Source organism: Gracilinanus agilis, chromosome X (genome assembly GCF_016433145.1).
Source record: "Gracilinanus agilis isolate LMUSP501 chromosome X, AgileGrace, whole genome shotgun sequence".
NCBI lineage: Eukaryota > Metazoa > Chordata > Mammalia > Didelphimorphia > Didelphidae > Gracilinanus > Gracilinanus agilis.
The window spans coordinates 66,997,112-67,013,563 of NC_058136.1; positions in this window are offsets into that span (position 1 = coordinate 66,997,112).

Genomic DNA, 16,452 nt, shown 5'->3' on the forward strand with positions numbered 1-16,452 from the left:
TTCCTGGTGGCTAAAGTCTAAAGAATGAATGAGGGTGAGCCAATTCCATTTACACAGCCATAGGATTTTATAACCATGTGCCCTTGGGCAAATAGTTGGAAACTCATTTTAATATGGCATTTTAAAGTTTGCTAAGAACTTTACTTATATGGTCCTCATAACAAGCTTGGGAGTTTAGGTGCTTTTATTCCCATTTTGCAGATAAAGAGTCTAAGGTGCAGAATGATTAAGTGAAAACGCTTCCTGGGCCCCTTTGTAGTCTTTCAGGAGGGTCTGGGTCAGAGGCCTTGGGTCTCTGGGATGGGGAGCTGATTCCTCCAGTACTTAGAAAGTTGAACTACAAGGTTAAGAAGAGGGGAGAATCCTCAATGTTTTCCCAAGTCAGTGGACAGATCTGAGAAAAGGGAAGCAGAGAATGAGGTCTGTGTTGAGCTGGAGCAAAGATTTCTGGACTGGCTTTCCTTGGCTGTATGCGTGTTTCTGTGCACTGGCCATGTAGTGTGAACTCCGTCCTCCAGTTACCTTCTGTTTGGGAGTGCACTGTGCTCTATGTTTTATTGTTATCCTTGACAGCAGTGGCCATAGTGGAGAGCCTAAATACATGGGAGCTACTTTAAAGAGCTCTGATAGAGGAGGCGAGAAGCTCTACCCAACAATGAGCATGACACTTCCCCAGCTTTTGTTCCATTCATTGCCATTTCCATCCTCTATTTCAGCGGTTCCCAAACTTTTTTGGCCTGCCGCCCCCTTTCCAGAAAAAAATATTCCTTAGCCCCCTGGAAATTAATTTTTAAAAAATTTTAATAGCAATGAATAGGAAAGATCAATGCCCCTGTGGCCATCACCACTTCCCTGGATCGCTGCAGCACCCACCAGGGGGCGGTGGCGCCCACTTTGGGAATCACTGCTATAAAATCCATTCTTCCCCCAGGCCCCCCCAACCCCAGGAACATCATATTGGGTAGGTTATTCTGGGCTTTAAGCCTATGTCCTTTGCCTCCTAACATGTTGTAATTCCAGGTTTCCGGCTTGCTCCTTAAATCAGTCTTTTGTATTTGAAGCATCTCTTTTCTGGCAGAAGAAGTAAATAGCTGACCTATGACTGATCTATTTTGCATATTGAGTACCTTTCTAGAAAAGACACTGCTAATCCTTTTCAGGGAGATCCTAGAGTCTAAACTTTGGATAGGGAAGGGGAGGGGTTACATTAGGACTCCCCACACCAAGACATCATAAAATTGGCTAGGGAAGGAGGGCACACTGGCCTCTTGTTTGTGGGCAGCTTTGATCATGAAGTCAAGCAGGAGCCCTCCCACAGCTGTTTAGGCATGTCATAACAGCTCATCTAGGACATTTCCTTTAGATCAACAGCTCCAAGTATGAATTCCATTAGCCTCTTGGATCCCGGGCAGTGGAATCAGTATTTCATTGCAGAGTGGGGTGAGGAGAAGATGGGGAGGCTGCTTGGGAATAGTGCTAGCTACGGAGAAAATGCAAGAAGGTGACCTACCATCCCCACCTTTGCCCATTTCCACCTTGGGCTGATTTTCTTTCTCTCCTTTAAAAAAACCCTTACTTTCTATCTAAGTATTGATTCCAAGGCAGAAGATCGATAGGGTCTAGGCAATGGGGGTTAAGAGACTTGCAAAGTGTCTGAGACCAAATTTGAACCCAGGTCCTCCCATTTCTAGGCCTGACTCTCAATCCACCAAGCCACCTAGATGCTCCTCCTTTCCTCCTTCTTTTTTTTGTTTTTTTTTTTTTAAACCCTTAACTTCTGTGTATTGGCTCCTAGGTGGAAGAGTGGTAAGGGTGGGCCATGGGGGTCAAGTGACTTGCCCAGAGTCACACGGCTGGGAAGTGTCTGAGGCCAGATTTGAACCCAGGACCTCCCGTCTCTAGGCCTGACTCTCCATCCACTGAGCTATCCAGCTGCCCCCCTTCCCTCCTTTTTCATGTTACATTGATGCTTTACATTTTTTTCACTTTGTATTAAGGGGAAGTGGGGAGAGGTGACAAGCATTTATTAAGCACCCATTTTGTGCCAGGTACTGTGCTAAGTGCTTTACTAATATTATTCACTCTGATCTTCACAACAACCCTGGGAGAAATGTGATGCTGTTATTGTCTCTTAAGAGATGAGGAAAATGAGCCAGAGTTGAACCTGGGTTACAAAAGGCTGGCTATGCCTGCTCCTTTTTCTCCTCCCCAGCTCAGCTTTGTTCTGTGTACTCTTATCCAGGGGAGAAGGAAAGCCGACTAGCCAACTGAATCTTCTTCTTGGTAGAAAACGACTTTGGTACAAATACAGGTCAAGCTTAGGTCTCAGATTTGGTTTCTGCTCAACCCCAAGTATACCTCAGCTCACCATCAATCTTCTTAGTAGGAGCAAAACAGAAGATAGGAGGGCAAGGGGAGCTACAAAATCGGAAATGAGAAACAGAGGAAGGAGTGGTGAATTCAAAGTCAAGGGACATGATTGGATTCTCAGCCCTGCCACATAACTGACCATGGGCAAGTCCTTTCCTTTCTCTGGGTCTCAGTTTCCCCCTTTATAAAATGAGCAGGTTGGACCAGCTCAGCTCTGCGCTCCCTTCCAGTTCTGGATCTGTGTCTGATCATGTATAAGTCCCTTCCCCTCCCTGAGCCTCAGTTTCTCCCTTAGAGTCCTTTGGACTCAATGGCCTCTGAAGTCTGTTCAGCTCTAGATCCAGTATCCTGACTTGATGGCAATATCTCTCAAAGCTCCCTAACTGTTTACCCTGTATTCATCCCACAACTTTCCCATTTTACTTTGCTTTCCTAAGTAGGTTTCCCCGCTGAGAAGAGAATGAGCTGCCCTGAGTGCCCAGGCTGTCTGAAGGAAGCATCACTCACTGCAAATTAATAAATTGGCTGCCTGGTTTATAAATCAGTCCCTCGTGAGCATGGTGAGTGTGAAGCAATTCCTCAGGATCTGGTTCCTTACTGTGGGAGCTGATGAAATGGCATTTCTGGACTAGTCCACCTGGGGTGCCAAACCCCACTGGAGAGGGCTAGCAAGGGGGCACAGGCCTCCTCAGCACAGCCCAAGAGTCCTGACCGCTATTTCTCAACAGGCTTCAGGGAACAGGGGAGGATGAGTGAGGGTGACCACTCCAGGAGCTGGACAGCTCCCACCGAGTCACTCCCTCTCTTTGGGCTGGAGCCTTCTCACCTGTGAAATGGGGCTAATACATGCAGCCCACTTCCAAGGCTGTCATGATGCTCATGAGATAATAGAGGTGAAACCCTTTTGTAATTGTTCAGGTGGGAATTATCTGGTAACCCACAGAGACAGAGTCATTCCCAGAAACCTCTATGTGAGAGACATAGGTTGGGTTCGCTGGAGATTCAGAAGTGCAAATAGCTGGAGGGCTGCCATGTGGGAAGCAGGGTTACACTTGTCCAGCTGGGCTCCGGAAGGTGGAAGTCACAGACGGGCAGTGCAGAGCATCTGTAGTGTCTAGAACAGAAAGGTGGCTTAGTGTTGAGATCCAGTCCTTGCATTTGATGGAGGTGGAGACCCTGAAAGGGGAAGTTACTGGAGCAAGGTGTCATGACTATTTTGGCTCACTATGAGGAGCTGGAGTATAGTTTGGAGTGGCTGGATTTGGAGTCAGGTGTGTGTGTGTGTGTGTGTGTGTGTGTGTGTGTGTGTGTGTGTAGGGGGTGGGGACCTTGGTTTAAGTCCTAGTTTTATCTCCTAGTTTTATCTCTTATTAGCTATGAAACCTGGAACAAGCCTCTTCTCTCTGAGCCTTGTTTTTCTCATCTGCAAAATAGGACTGACTACCTCACAAAGGCATTATGGTGATCACATTAGATAAGGTGCATAAGGAAACCCTAAAATACTGAGGAGAGGTGCATTAGTGTGATATAGTATAGTGGAAACAGTAAGGGACTTGGAATGAAGGGCTCTGTGTCTAACATCTTCTAACTGTGTGACCTTGAGCAAGTCACTTGCACTCTTCCCCCTCTCCCCTCTGTTTTTTCCTCTTTGCACTCACTGGTTCACAAGGTTATTGTGAGGAACGTATATTGCAAATATTGGGGGATGAACTAAGTGTGGGCTGTTGTTAAGGCTGATAGATTGGTTGACAACCATTTCCTAAAACTGGAGCTGTCCAGCAATAAAACAATAACTGTTGGTGATTAGAAGCTGCCTCTAACAAGCTAAACCACTGGGATACTGAGAGTCCCTGCTTCCTCCTGGGGACATGATCCCTTTTGTCTTTTAGTCACAGGCCCAAAAGATTTAGAGTTGGATAGAACCGGAGTTATTTGGTAAAGGAGAGCCAGTGGCTTCCAGCGTCCTATTCTGATCCTGGGCTTGTCTCCCTTCTTCTGTGGTGGGATAGAAAGAACACAGGCTTTAGAATAAAGGTCCCTGGGTTTGAATCCTGGTTCTGCTATGCACTACCTGTATGACCTTAGGCAAGTCTGTTCCTCTCCCTGGGACTCAGCTTTCCCATTTATAAAATGAGTATTTGGACTAGGTAGCCTCCTAGCTCGAGATTTTTTTCTTTTTTTCTTTTTTTTAAACCCTTAACTTCTGTGTATTGGCTCCTTGGTGGAAGAGTGGTAAGGGCTGGGCAATGGGGGTCAAGTGACTTGCCCAGGGTCACCCGGCTGGGAAGTGTCTGAGGCCGGATTCGAACCCCCCAGGACGTCCCGTCTCTAGGTCTGACTCTCAATCCACTGAGCTACTCAGCTGCCCCGGCTCGAGATTTTCTGATCCTTTTCTGGAAGCCTCTATGGCTCTGGCCTGCACTTATTCCAGTAGCCCAGCTGTTATTTTTCTAAATCTGTTGTTGTCGTTCAGTAACATATATTGGAAAGAGCAATGGATCATAAAGTGGAACGATGCCTGGCTTTGGAGTTGGAGGACCTGAGTTTGAATCCCTGCTCCGTGTGACCTAGGGAAAATTCCTTCTGTTGTGGGAAAGCTTGAGATGAACCCTGGGTAGGGATAGGTGCTCCCCCCAAGAATGACAGGCTCTGATGATTGTCTTTAAAAATAGAGACATTTATTTAGGTTGAATGGCTGGAAGGCAGGTGTCCCTCAAGTCTGCCTCCTCAAAGAGAAGGAGCTCAGGATTTTTCTGTCCTAAAGGAATAGGGTCTATGTGACTTAGAAAGAAAGGTGGCGAGGGGGACAAATAAGCGGGATCTTGTGAGGTGCCTTCTAGTCTGGGGGCATAAGCCCAGGTATACATTGTTTATGACATCCCGATCATAAAGGTGGGTGAGTTGCATATCCAGAGGAACCCAGTGATGTTTGAGGCACAAGCAGAAGGCATCCCTAACCCTGTGCTGACTCCTATCATAAAACTAGTGGAAATGCATTGAAAACAAGAGGCAGAAAATTGGGCCCCAGATACTTCCTAGCTGTGTGACCCTGGGCAGGTCACTTCACCCCCACTGCCTAGTCCTTACTGCTCTTCTGCCTTGGAATCTACGCAGAACTCATTCTGAGACAGAAGGGAAGGGTTTCAAAAAATAAAACAAGAGGCAGAGACTCCTTTGCTTGTTCAGCCATCTCTTTGATTGCACTAGGGCTGGCTTTCTTCAGCCAGCACTACAGGGGTGCAAGATTGGAACATTCCTTATGTAATCTTTGACCTGGGATTCCTCTAGGGCAGTGATTCCCAAAGTGGGCGCCAGCGCCCCCTGGTGAGTCCTGCAGCCATCCAGGGAAGCCGTGATAGCCACAGGTGCATTTGGAGGTGGTGAATAGCTGTAAGGGGGCGGTGATGGTATGTGACAGGGCACTAAGTCATATTTTTTCTGGAAAGGGGGTGGTAGGCCAAAAAAGTTTGGGAACCGCTGCTCTAGGGATTTGGGTTGTCCAGGGGACCCTGTGCTCCCATCTCACTTCCTCTCTCTGAGCCTCGGTTTCCTCATCTGTAAAATCAGGGGGTTGGACTGGATGGCCTCCGAGGTCCCTTCTGCCTCGAGATCGAGGGTCCCATGATTTACAAGCTCCCGAGAATGGAGAGAAAGGTCAGCGGACCTTTAAAATGCAACGTGTTAGGTTTATACGTAGTAACTGACTCACACAGCAAGTATAAACCAACCATACCTTCTAAATCTTAAGGAACCTTGTAATTCCAACTTGCGGCACTGGAAGTTGGCAATAGAAAAGTGATCAGTCAGTAAAAAAGATTAGACCAATCAGATCAATGGCAACAATAATGACGAGGAAGGATGTAATAAACAGTCGATGGACATTCAGATAGTGAAATATGTACAAATCAGAATGGTGGCTATAAATACATCAAGGTTGTACCAAAATATCAAGCCTCTGTGGACAGCATGACTCCTCAGTCAAAGTCGAGGCTATCTGGATTTCATGATCAACATGGCAGAATCAATCATTTAAGAAAGCATCCTTCATCCCAGCACTAGCAGTCATATCAGGTGTCAAATTGTCTCGCCCAGCTCGTATTCTCTGCATAAATAGCTCGACTCCACCTCATGTTGTCTGGCGCCTGGGACTGTTCATTTGTGCATGGACTGGGAGCACCTTGGCCCTCGGTTCAGCCTTGACAGAACAGTGTCCCTGCTGGGCTCCTACCCTCCAAGAGTCTCCACAATCAGGGCATCAAAATACATATTTAACCCTTTGAAACCCGGGCACTGTGCCACTGCTGACATCTAGTTGTGCCCACAACAGCCATTTGGAAGGCAATTGTGTCGGTTCTAAAATAATGTCAAAATGGTGACATGATCCAATACCACCAGGTCAGGCTGAAGCTACTCTTCTAAACCTGAAACTCTGAGGAAGGTGACTCTCTGTGCTATTGGATGTGTTAATAACCCTCCCACTAATCGAGGATTACATCACGTGGGCAAGTTATGAGAATTCCCTGGTGTCCATGACAGTTCTTCATCATTGGGGATCCTTAACCTGGACCCATGAATTTGTTTGTAAAAATCGTTCGTTAAGGGCCTGGCCTTGTCTTCCCCTACAAGGAAATCACTGGGGACCCTTGAGGTTATTGTTACTGAAGGGCCCAAGCTTACAAAGCCATCGGGAGATCACGGTTTCCAGTGGTGACCAGCTATCTGGCCTGAACCTCAGACTTTTGAGAGTGTAGAGTAGGGATTCCCAAAGTGGGCGCCACCGCCCCCTGGTGGGTGCTGCAGTGATCCAGGAGAGCAGTGATGACCACAGGTGCATTTATCTTTCCTATTCATTGCTATTAAAATTTAAAAAAAATTAATTTCCAGGGGGCTGAGGAATATTTTTTTTGGAAAGGGGGCAGCAGGCCAAAAAAGTTTGGGAACCGCTGATGTAGAGTTTGGCATTTGGGAGGCTGTCCATTTTGTGAAGAGACAGACTGTACATCCTGCTGTGACGTCCCCAAGAGACCCTCACGTCCCTGTGGAACACAACGTCCCCAGAGATAGGAAGGGAGACATTGACATTAGACTATCCAAGGTGGAGGATGGAGAAGAGAGGAACCCCAGGCTTCCTGAAGACGATGAAGGCAGACGGTTGCAGCTGGAGATACAAGGAAACAAATGATCAGTGACCTCTTACTTCCTGGCTGAAAGCGAGGGATGTCTTTCCTGCCTCTGGTAAGGGGGAGTCAATCCAAGATCCCGTTCGAGACAGAAGGCCCACTTGTTCCCCAGTAGGCTCTTATCTGCTGGAGTTTTGAAATCCCATTGCCTCCCCTTCAAAGGGGATGCCATTGACCCTCTGCCAGATAGCCAGGAGACAGAATGAAGAGCTGTGCTGTCAGGAAATACTGACTAAACTATCTACCACTGTCAAATCTTCAGTGGCAGCATCAATCAACAACTAAGGATCTGACACACTTCCCTAAAGTTTCTTCCTTAATAACTATCTGAGTCACTTACCTACCATCCAGACAGAAGAGACAAGAGGTGAAATATTCCCTTGAAGGATAATTACCACCAGTGATGTGCTTTTGATACCTGCCTTTGGTAGCTGATTGTTAAATGTTCGGGGCTAGCATATACACCCTGGAAATTGGTTTATTGTTTTTCTATTGTCTAGACTTAATAAAGTGTTACAGAAAAGCAAATAACGCAAATTAAATTAAAATCGTCATGCATATAGGATTTTATTTCCCCCCTTAAAGAGCTGATTGTTAAATCATTTACCAGCCCACAATACATACTACAGACCTAATCACAATGTAGAGCACAGCACTCTGAGTTTGGGATAGTCATAATCAACAGGGCTCCGGTAGAAGGATCCAATTCCTGTACCCAGCCATTTCTCCAGGGCAAAAGACAAAGGAGTATTGGACATGGCACTGACTTCTTTTTAAAAATTTTTAAATGATATTTTATTTTCCACAATTCTATGTCAAAACAATTTTTAACATTCATTTTCTAAAATTTTGAGTTCTGAATTCTCTCCCTTCTTTCCCTCCTCCCTTCCTAAGACAGTAAGCAATTCGATTTAGATTTTACATGAATGATCATGTCAAACATATTTTAATATGGTCATGCTGTGGAAGAAGACACGTATAAAAAAACCATGAAGAAAATAAAGAGGAAAATAATATGCTTCGATCTGCATGTAGACTCCATCAATTCTTCCTTTGAAATTGTCTTGGGTCATTCTATTGCCGAGAATAGCTAAGGCATTCATAGCTGATCATTGTACAACATTGCTGTCGCTATGCACATTGTTCTCCTGGTTTTGCTTGTTTTGGTTTGCATCAGTTCATGTAGGTCTTTCCAGGTGTTTCTGAAAGAACCCTGCTTTTAGCACAATAATATTCCATTACAATCACATACCACAACTTGTCACTCCCCAGTTGATGGACATCACCTCAATTTCCAATTCTTTGCCATCACAAAAAGTAAGCTGGGTTGGGGGGCAGCTATGTGGCAAGGTGGATTGAGATCCAGGCCCAGAGACTGGAGGTCCTGGGTTCAAATCTGGCTTCAGAAACTTCCTAACTGGATGACCCTGGGCAAGTCACTGAACCTGCATTGCCTAGCCCTTACCATTCTTCTGCCTTGGTACTGATATTAGAATTGATTCTAAAACAGAAGGGAAGGACTTAAAAAAAGAATCATTGAATATGGCCCTCAATTTGTCACCAAGCTCAGTGACTAGTCCTGGCTCTTCTCTCTTTTTTTTAAATCCCTCACCTTCCATCTTGGTTGGCTCCAAGGCAGGAGAATGGTAAGGGTAGGCAATTGGGGTCAAGTGACTTGCCCAGGGTCACCCAGCTGGGAAGTGTCTGAGGCCGGATTTGAACCTAGGACCTCCTGTCTCTAGGCCTGACTCTCAATCCACTGAGCTACCCAGTTGCCCCCATGGCTCTTCTCTTAATACCTTGTGTGGCTCTGGGCAAGTCCCTTCCCCTCCCTGAGCCTTAGTTTCCTCCTCTGTAAAATGGGAGGGGGGCTTGGGTGAGTCAGCCCCTGAGGTTTCTTCCAGCTGTAGATCAAGGGTCTTGCAATGCAGGACCAAGGCTTATGGATCTGTACCTAGAAGAGATTTCAGAGGTCATCTAGTTCAGTTTCACTTGACCGATAAAGAAACTGAAGCCTAAATTGTAGCAATGATTTATCCAAGGTGATGCTGTTAGTGGTGAAGCTGGAACTAGAACCCAGGGCTCCTGCCTTGTAATTAATCCAACTATGTATAAGGATGTGGTTTCTATTTCCACTACCAGAACTGTGCTCCAAACCACTTCCCACTAACCATTTAGGATAAAACAGACGTAGGGAGATGGCAACAAATAACTATGATCCAAAAACAAGTGGAGGTAAGGAGAAAGTGACAGGAACAGAGGGAGAACATGTGGATCCCACTCCAGGAAACTGTTAATGGAGGGATAAGAAGGCCTCACAGAACCGAAATCCTATACCATGCCAAAGGGATGAGTTAAGGAAAAATCCTCTTAGCACCTATTTCAAGAAGTCCAAGTTTACTTAAAAAAAAAAAAACCAACCCTCACCTTCCATCTTAGAATCAATATAATTTATTGGTTCCAAGGCAGAAGAGCGGTAAGGGTAGGCAATGGGGGGTGAAGTGACTTGCCCAGGATCACACAGCTGGGAAGTGTCTGAGGCCAGATTTGAATCCAGGGCCATGGGCATGTTATTTAAAGAAGAGAAGGGCCCACAGGAGCTGGGTGTTCTACCTAAAGCAGACCCTGTTTGAGAGTGATTCTCCTGCTCTTTCCATCCTCATACTCAACATCAAGATTGACCAGTAGCTGGAAGAAGGAGTCATGAAATTGGAACAAATTCTACATTTTCCCCACTGACTCACTGTACTGGTTAACTTTATACATTCTCTTTATTTAGTAATAACTACATGACCAATATGGAAATACGTTTTGCATGATTACACATGTAAAGCCCAGATCAAATTGCTTAGGAAGAAGGGAAAGAATTTGGTACTCAATTTTATAGATTATAATTAATTTTTAACAATATAGTTATTATAGTATAATTGTATAATATAGTTGTTACATTATAATTTATAGGACATAGTTATTAGATTATTTTTATGTTTATATAATATTGCTATTATTATAATTTATCTTTATATAATATAATTTATTATAATTTAATACCTTTATTTTTAATATTAGTTTCATCTCCAGAATACTTTAATAATAACTCTATAAAGTTTAATAAAACACAGTTTTAAAAAAGATTGTGATGACTGTATTTCACAAGAATTGGTTTCCTTCCTTTGTAATTCTCTATCTCAGCGGTTCCCAAACGTTTTTGGCCTCCCGCCCCCTTTCCAGTAAAAATATTACTTGATGTCCCTGGAAATTAATTTTTTTAAATTTTAATAGCAATGAATAGGAATGCTAAATGCACCTGTGGCCATCAGTGATCCCCTGGATGGCTGCAGCACCCACCAGGGGGCGGTGGCGCCCACTTTGGGAATCACTGATCTAGATTATATTTAATGGGCTTGCAAACATGATTCTGGGAGCCTATTTCCACATACTTCCTAGTCTGCCAAAAGAATCCAGGTCCCATTAAAAGGCGCCAAATGCCCTGTTTCTGTGAACAGTGTTTCATGCATTTGGCATCGTTTCTCGCCCAATCCTAGGCATCAGAATATCATTCAGGTGGAACAAAAGCTAGCCTCAGTGCATGAACCACCATTCTGCCAGGAGAGTGAAAGTATCTTCCCCCACAGAAAAAGGTAGAGTGCAGGAGACAGCACAGACTTGATCTTGGTGGGGGTGGCTGCCCCCTTGTCTGTAATGCTGGAGGATTATTGCCTTCTATCAGCATTCTGTTCCCTCAGGGGCCAATAGATAGCCATTAACAGATCCATTTTAAAAGGGTATTTATTAAATACCTGTTTTGAGCCAGTCATTGTACTGTGAGATCCCCTTTCCTCAAGGATCTTACATTCTCCTGTTAAGCCACAACGGCATCTTTTTGTCACTTGCTTCAATTCAACATAGAGTTCAGGCACCCTTTGAAGGGTATCCATACAGAGCTGTGTAGCTATATTTGAAATCATGGACTTTTTGATTACAAAAATCACACTCCACTGAGCCATTAGGAAAGCTAATAAGTCCACTTGGTTAAGGACTGCTTCCTAATCATTCTTATTTGCTGTCTCCCAAAGAAGGGAATGGGGGAACCTGAGTGGCATGGTGAATAGAGCGCTGGGCCTTGGTGTCAAGAAAAATCATCTCCCTGAGTTCAAATCTGACCTTGGACACTTACTAGCCATGTGACACTGGGCAAGTCACTTCACCCTGTTGCCCTCAGTTACTTCATCTGTCAAATGAGCCGGAGAAGGAAATGGAAAACTATCTGTGTAACCCTGGGTAAGTCACTTCACCCTGTTTGCCTCAGTTTCCTCACTTGTCAAATGAGCTGGAGAAGGAAATGGCAAACCACTCCAGGTTCTTAGCCAAGAAAATCCAAATGGGATCATGGATTGTCAGATGTGACTGAAAACGAATGAACAACAACAAAGGAGGGAATAGGCAAATTGGTCCCATTCAGTAGATGTCAATATGTGCGCCCCATTGTTAATAGTAGCAAATTGACTCTACTCCCTTGTAGACTTTTACACTGGCACATAAAGGGAGATATATTTATTTATGGCCCATCTTGATAATTTTCTTATTGGAAACCATATCATTCTTCAGGTGAAATACAACTTTTGGCAATAAGACTGTATGAACAGCCCTGAGCTTTTGCCAGAAGGCTAATGCTAATTCTTCAGTCAAGTCTAATTTAGTTATCATTTAAATTGTAGCATCACTTGACAATTTTACAGGTGGCTCATGGGGTGCACATATTGACATCAATTGATTGGGACCAGAAGGACATGTCTGTCTGTCTATCTGTCTGCCTGCCTGTCTGTCTGTGTATCTATCTATCCATCCATTATGTATCTTTTTCTCTCTTTCTTTATATCTATCTGTCCATCCATTATCTGGCTATGTATTTTTCTTTTTTCTTGTCTATTTTTCTTTTTATCATCTATCAATCTATGTATTTTTCTATATATTTGTTTTTCTATCTATCCATCCATTATCCCTTCTTTCCTTTCTTCCTTCCTTCCTTCTTCCTTCCTCCCTTTCTTTTTCTTTCTCTCTCTTTCTCTCTCTTCCTTCCTTCTTCCTTCCTTCCTTCCTTTTTTCTTTCTCTCTTTCTCTCTTTCTTCCTTTCTTCCTTCCCTTGAGGTCCTTACCTTCTATCTTAGAATTGATATTAAGTTTTGATTCTAAGGCACAAGGGCGGTAAGGACTAGGCAATGAGGGTTAAGTGACTTGTCCAGAGACACACAGAGAGGAAGGGTCTGAGGCCAGATCTGAACCCAGGACCTCCCATCTCTAGGCCTGGTGCTCTATCCATTGAGTCACCCAGCTACCCCCTTTCAGCTACCTTTTGGGTTTATCTTTCCCCATTAAAATGCAAACTTCTACAGGTGTCTGGATTTACCAGTATTTGTGCTTAATAACCTAATAAATGCTGAACAAATGCTTGTTATTCACCAATGTGACCCTGGGCAAATACCTCTTAGAGTTCTGTACAGCTCTCTGTGACTATAAGTTGTAGAGGAGGTGCCAGTCTCCATTGGCAAAGTTAGTTTCCTTATTCAGTAATTCCCTATCTAACAATTAAATCAAAGGTCTCCATCCTAACTCTCTCTCTGCTTCCTAGTCCAGTGCCTGGCACATAGTTGGTGCACAGTGTGTCATTTAAAATCACTTGGGGTCCTTAAGACTACATTTCCCGTGGTCCAATGGGTTTCCTGTTTTGGATGACGTATTCAAGGTGAGGGACTGTTTTAAATGGGGGGAAGTGACTTTGAACTTCCTCTTTAGCTACCTGAGCTTGCCAAGAGAGGAAAGGTAAATGGCGGAGGTGAGGTTGGAATAGGTTTCTTACAGGCGCGTGGTCAGTTTATCTCTATCAGCATGGCTTTTGTTAAAATACTATTCTCCCTTTTGATCTCGGCCCTCATCATTTTTAATCATAACAACAGCAAATGGGGATTATAGTAGCTCGAGACTCAATAGGTCAACAGTATGAAGAACAAAAAATCTCTATCTTCTTAATAAAGACTTCATATGCTGAGTAAGAGGTGATATTCCTACAGTACTCTGCGCTAGCAAGTCCACATTTGTGACATCATACAGGAACTGGAAAAAATCCAGAAATAGGCCACCAGGATGGTGAAATAACTGGAGACCATGCAACAGGAACATCCACTTAGAGAAAAGGGATGCTCAACTCCAAGAAAAGAATTTCGGGGAGATATAATAGATATTTTGCATTAGTAACTTTATAAAATGTTTGCTGAATATTAAGTGAGTGGAGGACATATTTAAGGGGCTGTTTTTGTGAGATATTAGATTTTTTTTTCTATTTAGCCCAGAGAGGGAAATTAATAAATGGGTAATTGCCCTAATGTTTTGTCTTCCGGATCCCTCCTAGCTCTGACATTTGATGATCTAAGATCTCTCTTAGCTCTGACATTCTATATCCTAAAAAGTAAAATAAAATCAATGAATAAAAGTAGAGGCATAGTAGAATAGTATAGTAGAAATGGCACTGGTTCTGGAGCCCAAAGTGTTTGTTGTTGTTTGGGTGTGTCCAACTCTTTTTGATCTGACATGGGACATTCTTGGCAAAGCTATCAGGGTGGTTTGCCATTTTCTTCTCCAGCTCATTTTATAGATGAAGAAACTGAGACAAACAGAATTAAGTCACTTGCCTAGGGCCACATAACTAGTAATTGTCTGAGGCCAGATTTGAATGCGGGAAGATGAATCTCCAGGGTTCTCTATCCACTGCATCACCTAATTACCAGTTCAAGAACAAGGTTCAAATCCCAACTCTACTATTTACTACCTTGCCTCAAGTGAGGTAGGCCAATTGGTGCCTCAGTTTACTCATCTGTAAAATGAAGGAATTGGACTAGGTGGCCTCTGAAATCCCATCCAGTCTTAGATCTGTTATCCTAAGTGGCTGAGAAACAGATTTCAGGTGAATGAAATTAAAAACCACCCTAACAATTAGATCTGTCAACAAGTGGAATGGATGGCCTTGGGAAGTTGAAGGGTTCCTCTTCACTAGACGTCTTTAGGAGAGAGCTGGACAACCACTTGTTAGAAATATTGTCAGAGATCTGTCCTCAGAATGGGTTTGGATTAGATGAACTATAAAGTGCCTTCCAACTGAGATGCTATGATATTGTCCTCAATTGCTCACTGAGATAAGATGAGCTGCCTAGGGCCACACAGTGTTACACTTGGGATTGGAACCAGGTCTTCTAATCCTAAAACCAACACTCTTTCTACTATACCACACTGAGAAGGCTCTGAGGTCATTACTTATCACTAGCTGTGGTTGTTCAGTTGACTAGTTGTATTCAAGACTTGGTGACCTCATTTGGGATTTTCTTGGGAAAGATAACTGGAGTGGTTTGCCAGTTCCTTCTCCAGGTAATTTTTACAGAGGAGGAAACTGAGGCAAACAGGGTTAAGGGATTTTCTGAGGACACCCAACAAGTAAGTATCTGAGGCCAGGTTTGAACTCAGGAAGATGAATCTTCCTGACTCCAGGCCTACTGTGCCACCTAGCTGCCCATTACCTATCTTAAAGGACTTTCTGTGAGGGCCAAAATGAGCTAAGAGAGACAAAAAAAAGTTTCATAATTGCAAAACATGATATAGATGTGAGCTATGACTTGAGTAACATATTGAAATATACAGGCTGTCACCACTTCCAATTGCTTCCACTTCCTCCTTATCTAACTATTTCTAAAACACACTCATATCCTATTTCTCACTGACTTAACCTATTCAGTCCACAGTGTCTACTGGTTTCCAAACTCAGTAAGAAAACCCATTAATCTTTCCCCTTACAGACCCATGAGTGCCATCTAGTGCCAAAAGGAGGCACCTGAAAAATAGAGGAGGATGGGGCAGGGGTTCTGCCACCAGGGCAGCCTGTGGGAATGAATGAACTACATGGCTTGAATGAGGGCTTTCACTAGCAACTCTTCTTTATATCCACAGAAGATCAAAGAAGAAAATGGATGCCCAGGAAATAGGATACCAGAAAGTACCACAGGGCTGTAAAGGCTATCTAAGGCTGGGTCAAGGTAATGACAGTGGATGTAAAGTCTTCATCCCCAGAGATTTGTTCTAGATGATTTGGAAAGCCATTTTCTTGACTTGAAATCAAAAGAGTTAGGTAAGATGATTTCTTTTAATTCCTTCCAAAGCTAGGATTCTATTAACTACTTGGAAGGTCATCTGCAATGCTTGCATTTTTCTGTGAGGGACATCTAAACACCTGAACACTTTCGGAAATGTTACCTAATACTGTTTTGTTTTGTTTTGTTTTTGAACCCTTACCTTCCATCTTAGAATCAATGTTATGTATTGGTTCCAAGTCAGAAGAGCGGTAAGACTAGGCAATGGGGGTTAAGAAACTTGCCCAGGGTCACACAGCTAGAAAGTGTCTGAGTTTAGATTTGAACCCAGGACCTCCCATCTCTGAGCCTGGCTCTCAATCCACTGAGCTACCCAGTTGCCCCCTCTAATGCTGCTAATTCTCTTTTGGACCTCATACAGTTCTTTGCATTTGAGACTCACACTTTGCAATAAATATTGTAGTTAATTATCACAGAGCTCTAAACTTGGATTCAAGGAGACTCGAGTCCAAATTTTGCCTCAGATCCTTATTAGCTTTGTGACCCTACATGCCATTTAACTCCTCTCAGCCTCGGTTTTCTCATCTATAAACATGGGGATAATCATAGTATCTACCTCACAGGGTCGTTGTGAGAAGCAAATGAGATCTCATATATACATACATATATATATTTATCTGTGTGGATACATAAAGAGTGCTTAGCAAATCTTTAGAACACTCTAGAAATGCTAGAAATTATTACTATCATCTGTTTTTGTGTATTAGCCA